This window comes from Helianthus annuus, chromosome 9 (assembly GCF_002127325.2).
Source record: "Helianthus annuus cultivar XRQ/B chromosome 9, HanXRQr2.0-SUNRISE, whole genome shotgun sequence".
Lineage (NCBI taxonomy): Eukaryota > Viridiplantae > Streptophyta > Magnoliopsida > Asterales > Asteraceae > Helianthus > Helianthus annuus.
Genome location: NC_035441.2, coordinates 85,819,208 through 85,826,553, shown reverse-complemented (window position 1 = coordinate 85,826,553; position 7,346 = coordinate 85,819,208). Strand labels below are relative to the sequence as shown.

Here is a 7,346-nt window from a genome sequence, read left to right as displayed (position 1 = left end):
ATTTTCGGACTTATTTCGATGATTTTTGTTGTGCTTTGAACTGTTTCGACATTTTGATGTGGATTGAATATGTATCATTGATTTTCAGATTGATTCAAATCACTGGTGTTGCCTGCTTGTGTAACTATATTTTGTGTGAGATGGATGACATTCTTTGGTTTTAAAAAATAATAAAAGGCTTCAGTGGACTGAAAAAACATTCTAGTAGGGTTTGAATTTTCATAAAAAAAAATATAATAATGTTTTAGTGGTTATCAACTGAGTTAAAAGGTTTTAAGATTTCTCATTTTCAAGAAATAAAGAAAAAGATAAGATTGACAGTTCATTAATTCTTTCGAAATGTGAATTCGAATTGGATAAATATAAGTTTGTTTGGGCCGTGATATTTCGAATTGGGACATTTACACTCTGTTCTAGAGTCTTACTTAACTAACAAAGGAATTGGAAAGAAAGAGGATAGTAATGATGTTTCAGAGTTTTTTATATGGTGAGAAAGAGAAAGAAGAGAAGAGAATGAGGAGGTTTTTTAATCCCTATATGTTTCATTCCAAATCGGAATGATTCTCAGAAAAAAGAGGAGATAAACATCACGTTCCTAATTATCTTCCAACTTTACCCTCGTAAGAAATATGGCGGGTATATCTCCCACATCCTGCCAAATCATCAACCCACCTTCCATCATCTATCCCTCAATCGAAAACTGTTCGATCATCGTTTCCTGCTCTCCTCAGCAATCAGCAGTTCATCTTCCAGGTAACATCATGTTCCTATTTCACATCCAATTTTGAGCGGCCCTCTCCTTTGCGTGGTCTTTCTATCTAAAATTTTGATTAAATTAGTGTGTCTAATTTGGGTTTTGGCTTCTTGAATTGTTTACGTTTGATTAAATTCGATTGCTTTGATTGTTTATAGCCAAAACTTTTGAAGCATAGGCCTGAATTTACCATTTGAGAACTGTATGTATGTATGTATGAATGAGGCCTGATAAGTGCTAATTTACCTACTGTATGTATGTATGAGTGAGGCCTGATAAGTTCTAATTTACCTACTGTATATATGTATGAATGAGGCCTGATAAGTGCTAATTTGCAGTATGAGAACTGTATGTATGTATGAATGAGGCCTGACCCTGCACTTAGTTCAGTTTCAGTTTCGTTTGTATATAAAATTTGCGATAATTAATTGAAGAACTACTCGTTATTGATTGAGGTTATAATTTATAAGTATGGTTTATTTGACTTGATTTGATTCCTTTCCTTTTCTTTTATTTTTGAAAAAGTAAATCCAACTCAGCCAAAAGTTGAGAAACACATTAGCACACTAGCAATATGAGTTCTACTGGAACAAAAGCAAATAAAAAAGCCCCAAATTTCTGGTTGGGGCATTTTTTTGTGGCTGGACTGTTGGATTTCGGAGATGCCACTGGCCTCCGAGTTTTCGTTGTTGTTTGGTTTAAAAAAGAGGAACAAAAAGGCAGCAATAGCTTAATGTTTCGTGCTGCTCGATTTGGGCATTGAAGCAAGAGTTTATGGAGTTATAGCCATGTTATAACTTGTGTTAATGGCGCCTCTACTCAAGTGGATTCTCTTTCAGCTACTGTTGTTCCTGGACTTATCTTGGCAACTAGTTCTTGACTTTATTATATATCATGACCAAACGACTGTTAAGGTAGGTATGGCACATCTCACTTATCAATTTGTTTTTCATTATATTATACATCAAATGGGTCAATTTGGTTATGTTTCATGTGTAAGTGTGTAACGGGTCAAATGGGTTAAGCTAAAGGATTTGACTGAAAATGGAACTTGTCAAATGGGTCAAAGTCTTCCGAAATAGACCTAAATCGCTCTCTAACCGTATTTGTTTCATTCTAGCCCGTTTATAGTCATTGAGATTTTATCTAGAACAATGTTTTGGCATATTGTAACCTTAATAGCACACTGTTTTCAGGAAGGCGACTGTGATAAACGATACAAGTTCTAGTGGCTGGTGCCGTGATAGGATCTGCAATTGAGAGATGACTGCAAGTAGATATTGTGCCTTTTCTGGGTAAGGATATATGAAATTTTTAGTTATGCTTTTAAAATATAATTAATCATCATTATTTAAATGTGATTATTAAAAAATACTTCATTAGATTTAAGAGGTTATGTGTAATAAAAATAGATGTTGGGCCACATGATGATTTTACAATTAAAACAATTGCGGAACTAGTGTTTTAGAGGAAATGTGATGCGTCGAAACAGTTCGATTCGAAACGGTACTGGTTGAAACTGTACGGGTCGAAACGGTTCGCATCGAAACGGTTCAGATCGAAACGATTGGCGTCGAAATGGTACAGGTCGAAACGGTACGTGTCGAAACGGTTCGCATCGAAGCGGTTTGTGTCGAAACGGTTCGCGTCGAAGCGGTTTGTGTCGAAACGGTTCGCGTCGAAGCGGTTCGCGTCGAAACGGTTCGCGTCGAAACGGTTTGGGTCGAAACGGCACGGGTCGAAACGGTTCGTGTCGAAAAGGTATGCGTCGAAATGGGTCGCGTCGTAAGAGCCTGATTCAGTAATTATCAACATGATAATATTTAGCTGCTAGTTATACTCATGCCTATATTTTAACTAGTTATACATAACTCATGTAGTACCTTATTGTAGACCTTTTCTATAAGTTTGTCGTAACTTCCATGCGCATATGGAACAAACTCATAAGGCACTTCATATGGTAACGCTTGAAGGCAAGCATTGAAAACATCAACACAAAACCCAGCGGCGTTTATGACATTATTCTTATCATCATAAACCGCATGTAAAAAGTAGGTAAATGTTAGTCCAATTCGGACCCCACTTCTTAACTTTTTACCATGACTCGTTGGAACGGCAGTAGACCCTCCAGGCCAGTTAACATCTTCCATACCAATACCAGAACGTAGAGCATCATCGTTAAATGTACAGAGTGTTCTTGTAATGCTTTCAACAATGTCCAATATCCCACTTTCCTTTCTTCATGATCGACCGCATTCACAATCTCATATCCATTAGAGATCAGATTTCTTTCAGTAAGCCTAAACTCACCACCCATGCCTTTAAACTTGGATTTCAAAATCTCATTTAGAAGCAACGTGCCATTTTGTGGGACTCCAACTCTCTCAACGGACTCCGCAAGGGCCCAAATTATGTCATACGCCCATATTGCAAGCACATGCACCTTTCTAGTAAACTTCTTGTTCCATCTATTTGTGAAGTAATGCAGTTTCCTTGATGCTGGTATATAACTAGTTAAACTATATGCATGAGTAACTTATAAATTCGTGATTTGATTCTTTTTAGTTGTTTACGCTGAGACATGTAGATGGATTTGAAGAAGAACGAAATGTTTTAAAGAAAGTAGATGGATTTGAAGAAGAACGAAATGTTTTAAAGAAAACTCAGTTATTTTTATTTTAATTTTACTTAAAAGGGTATAATAGTAAAATTCTCACTTTCTTTTCTTTTTCTCTGCACTCGGGAACACACAAAATGTTTATTTTCTTTTCCTTTCTTTTCATTTCCTTCAAACTCTGGAACGTGAAATAAATTTGTATATTTTTCTTTCTCTTATTTTCTTTTCTCTCTTAAACTTTCTTTCTTTTCTTTTCTTTCTTTTAGTAAACTCTAGAACACAATATTATAATCTGAGTTTTTAGTGGGTCGATTCTTTTAAGAGAGTTGTTTGGATCATTTGTATAAAATTTTGGGCCGCTAAGCATTTTGATCTATATTTGCTGCCGAGTGTTACAAGAATTCGAAGTGGGATAATTGTTCAAGTTGGACCACAAGTTTATTGAAAAGTGATTTTGGGCCAATAGATTTGCATATTTGGGCCTGTGATTCGAGTTTGTGACGGATTTCTTGGTTACAAACGTTTAGCGGGCCTCGTGGAAGTTGAAATTTGTGGACTTTGAACTAAAAGTATTTTTTGAACCAAATGGTTTAACAAAGAAATTGTGTTTAAAATGTTTGACGAAATGGAAAACGATAAGCTTGAAAGAATAAATGATTGGTTTGAAGATCCTTGGCGTTTCGAGTATGAAGTTCAAAAAAATATTTACTTCAAGAGATTTGAACATTTTCTGTGTAAAAAAAATGAATCATTGTATCAGTTAAACGGTCGGTATGCTATACTACTTGATACTTTAAAAGAGTTCAAGATAAGAATGTCAATTGCTGAAGAGATATCAAAATTTGTTGAAGCGTTACCTTTAGAGTGGGATGAATTTTTGATTGAACTAAAAAAAGATTCTAGATTCTCAAAGTTTTATCTAAGTGAGTTTGTCGATGAGCTTCAAAAACACGAAACGGAAATTAAAAGGAAGAAGAAAGATTTGATAAATAAGATAGAAGAGAAGTTAGATAAAATAAGTTTGGATATGATTCTTGAAATAAGTAGAAGAGTCAATATATGTCTTGGAGCAAAAAATGTTATGAAATATGATATTAAGAGGGGTTGTTATATAGATAAAGATATAAATCCTCTTGATTTTATTAAAAAATTTTCTGTAGGTACATTCAAGACAGATTCAACTCCAAAGAATGAAGAATCTGAGAAAAAACATGTTGACAATGCTCACCAAGTAAAATCTATACAAGATGAGTCAATGTAGTTGTCACAGAATGGTGAAGTCAAAGAATCAAGTGCATCAACAAATGAAACTTCAAGTTCTGAACCTGTGTGCTCAATTTGTAAAAAAACAAAATTTGAAAATGTCAAACTGTTGAGAGATGTGGAAAGTTTGACATTAGAAAACAAAAAATTTATAAAGAGTAAACTGCCATTTTGGTCCCTGAGGTTTGGTTACTTTTGCCACTTTAGTCCAAAACTCAAACTTTTTGCATCTGGGTCCCCGTGGTTTCAGTTTTATTGCCATTTTGGTCCAAAAATGAAATCAGGTCATACTTGTCTTATAAAATCCTGCAATTTTGTCATTTTCCTCAAGGGCAAATCAGGTCATATTTGTCTTATAAAATATGGTATTTATTTATAAAAAAGAAATGATCATTTTGCCCCTGCAGAAAATGACAAAATAACAGGATTTTATAAGACAAATATGACTTGATTTCATTTTTGGACCAAAATGGCAATAAAACTGAAACCATAGGGACCCAGATGCAAAAAGTTTGAGTTTTGGACTAAAAATGCAAAAATGACCAAACCACAGGGATCAAAATGGCAGTCTACTCTTTTATAAAATTAGAAAATGATTTGAAAAATCAACTAAAAATTTTAGAAAATGAAAAATCCGTTTTAAATAAACATGATTTTGAAAAACAAAATATAATAAACTCGCATCTTGAAAATATCACGAATGTTGAACAAGATGCTGAGATTGAAAAAAATAAAATTAAAGATTTAGAAAATAAATTGAAAGGTTTTGTTGCTTCGTCCTTAATGCTTGATAATATAGTTCCAAAACCGATCAATAAAAATGAAGAAACTGGGGATGGCGAATATGAATTTTGTAACCATGGTATTGGGTATAAACCGCCAGGAAAAGGCAAAACAAAAACGGTTGTACCTGATAACACGAAAAACAAAACTCTCTCGGTGAAACTATCAAGGCATATTTCGATATGCTACCAACGTGATATTGTTTTACCAAAGTATAGTTTGATATACTACTAATACACATATTTTACCAAAGTATAGTTTGATATGCTACTGATACACATGTTTTACCAAAGTATAGTTTGATATACTACTGATACACATGTTTTTACAAAAGTATAGTTTGATATACTACTGATACACATGTTTTACCAAAGTATAGTTTGATATACTACTGATACACATGTACATGTTTTACCAAAGTATAGTTTGATATACTACTGATACACATATTTTAACCAAAGTATAGTTTGATATACTACTAAAGCATAGTTTGATATGCTACTTCCAAACCAAAGTATATTCTTATGTATACTACAACTTTTATATCAATGCAAAGTGTTCTAGAAACCAAACTTTTATCAAGGATTCATGGCTACTTTTATAAACATATAATCTTTTCTTATATGATCCAAAGCCATGAATCTAATTCACAAAACCTATGTTACTCACATACATTTTTATGCTGACGTATCTACTTTTACATATGTTTCATATTATGTGACGACTGTTGATTGCTTGCTTCACATAGGATGGACGTGGTCCTTAGTAATTATAAAACATGAACAACAATTGTACCGTTTGTTTGATGAAATTCCAAGACAATGTAACTTATTTATTTAATAAACATTTCTTTAAATTCCATGTGTTGTGAAACAGTGATTCTGTGACATTACTCCCCGACGTATCCGCCGCGGTTTGTTGTATTACGCGTTCAGGGTGTTACAACCACAATGCCCGCATCCTTACTACACCTATTTTAGAAAAACACATCATTCTGGGCTGCTACACGACGCACACACCCAAAGGTGAGGCATTATTCACCCAACGACTACGCATGGTCTTATACTATACTCTCCAGGTAAATCACTATCCATGCATATGTTTGGGTATATTTATGTCCTAACACGCGTCAACTAAGGTTTTATTGGTTTATTACGTATACCAAAAAAATGGATTGGCCCATATGCTATTTTAGACGTTGATCCCATATTTATAACCAGTGAAACAAAATCAATGTTGACGTGCAGTGAAGACATTAACCTTTTTATCTTCAATTAAAGATCCATGATTCAAAACTCATTCTAAGCATTTTTGTTTCTCTTTTTACTTAAAAGGTTTTTTTTTTCTCGTATTAAAGAAAACATCTAAATTAGTTTTTATGTCGGCCGAATTTGAAGAAACGCTGACCTTCACGGTAGTATCCAACTAGGACTTTAACTCTTGGCGATCCGAACTGCTAGCTGCAAAACAGAACACCGTTAGGACTCGTTACAGGAATGGGGTTATTCCTGTAACCACCCTCCGGCGTGAGAATAAGTCTCGGTTTGGGAGAAAGTATAAGTGAATAGAGAGAGAGAGAGAGAGAGAGAGAGAGTAAACGAGAGCAAGATGAATCATATCTTAGAGTTTACCTCTATTTATAGTTTACCATTAGGGTTTCCCTTAACTTAGGATGGGCTCCGATAAGTTAGGGATTTGCATGATCTTCCCGAAAGAGTGGAGATTCTCCTCAGAATTCAACCTAGGAACAAATTTTCTACAACTAACTCGGTAAAATTTAGACCAAATTTTTTTGACTCAGTTAGAAAATTTTCCACGGGCACTATCATGTATAAACTAATTTAGACCGTTCGTAGTCATGCCTCTTTTGGGCGTTTTTAAGCCACAGAACGCCACCCCACGCCCACTTCTCCGCCCCTCAGGCGTTTT

The 7,346-nt window shown here is 34.5% G+C and overlaps 1 long non-coding RNA gene across 3 annotated transcripts; it reads left to right on the top strand.

Annotated features, from left to right (window-relative positions):
- The first annotated feature begins 328 nt into the window (after positions 1-328).
- LOC118481951 lies at positions 329-4,750 on the top strand. Of its 3 annotated transcripts, none has more exons than XR_004866404.1 (3): positions 329-1,672; positions 1,951-2,049; positions 4,532-4,750. It is a non-coding gene; the product is annotated as an uncharacterized LOC118481951 (long non-coding RNA). The 3 variants fall into 3 exon arrangements; XR_004866403.1 differs by having other exon boundaries at positions 332-1,668; XR_004866402.1 differs by having other exon boundaries at positions 336-753.
- The last annotated feature ends 2,596 nt before the right edge of the window (positions 4,751-7,346 follow it).